Below are 1,143 nucleotides of genomic sequence, written 5' to 3' on the forward strand. Positions count from 1 at the left end.
CCGCACCTAGGAGCCCGACTATGGCGTTCTATTGGGCTGTAAAGGTAGAGGAGAATGAGGAATTAAGAGAACCCAGGGAAGGTTCCTATGAACTGATGCAGAGTGAAGAAAACAATAGTGAAGGAGGTCTAGTTGACCACAAAAACGACCCCGAGGATGGCACTCCTCCCCCATCACTTTTACAGAATCCTTTCAGAAAACACTAGGCAGTAAGAGCGTTTGATGTCATGTGCGTGGTCGGTGGGTTTCTTTGTGGGTCATTTCTGCATAAAGTTTTTCTTGGTTTCCGGGAAGGTGTAAGAGCAGTATTGGTGATTACATCGGGAAAGTCTAGGTTCAGCTGAGTTGCACAATAGAATAGTTGTTCGCCCAGGAGCAAATCTCTCTTCCTCTCGGTACCCCTGGCGATTTTCTGAGAGGTTTTCTGAATGTGGAGTCGGAGGTGCCCGGTTCAAATCCTCGCTGTCTTTTAATACCTGTACAGCTCTCAGTAAGTCTCTGGGCCTCAGGTTTTCCATCTTCAAACGAGGGGAGCTGGACTGGCTGGCCTTTCAGGCCCCTTCCACGGCTGCATCGGTGATTGTATCAGCCTGCCTTGTCCATCCCCATGGGCGTGTGCCTCCTCTCCAGCTCCACTTCTCCCAGGCTTTGGGAACAGATCAGCTCACATGCCTTCTGTATTTTAGTCAGGCAGCTATATTTCTATCACACTGATATTTGCTTCTGTTTTCCAGATGGGAACTTAATTTTCAAAATATTAAAGCTTCTGGCTTTTATGTCTCTTTAAAAGTTATTCCCTCCCAAAAAACTCTTCTAGCCTCATTACTTTCTGACGCTTTCCTGATGTGCTCCTGAGAACAAAATGACTCCAACCTGCCCCAGCAAGGGCCCGGTTTAAGGTTTTGAATTTAAGTCTGAACATTCAGAAAGTAACTCAGGATAGACTCCGTGTTCTGGGGTGTTTTACGAGCATGTTTAAGATGAACATTTAACGCTGCTATAAACAATGAAAAATTGGACATCCCCCCTCCTCCAACCCCAACTTGGCTAAGGCAAACTAGCCAAAGATGTCTTTCATTCACTTCTTCCCCTTCCTGACTTTATGAACCTTTTCCCCAAAACTGCTTCTCCCTTTAGCTGGAA

Source organism: Sminthopsis crassicaudata, chromosome 3 (genome assembly GCF_048593235.1).
Source record: "Sminthopsis crassicaudata isolate SCR6 chromosome 3, ASM4859323v1, whole genome shotgun sequence".
Classification (NCBI taxonomy): Eukaryota; Metazoa; Chordata; class Mammalia; order Dasyuromorphia; family Dasyuridae; genus Sminthopsis; species Sminthopsis crassicaudata.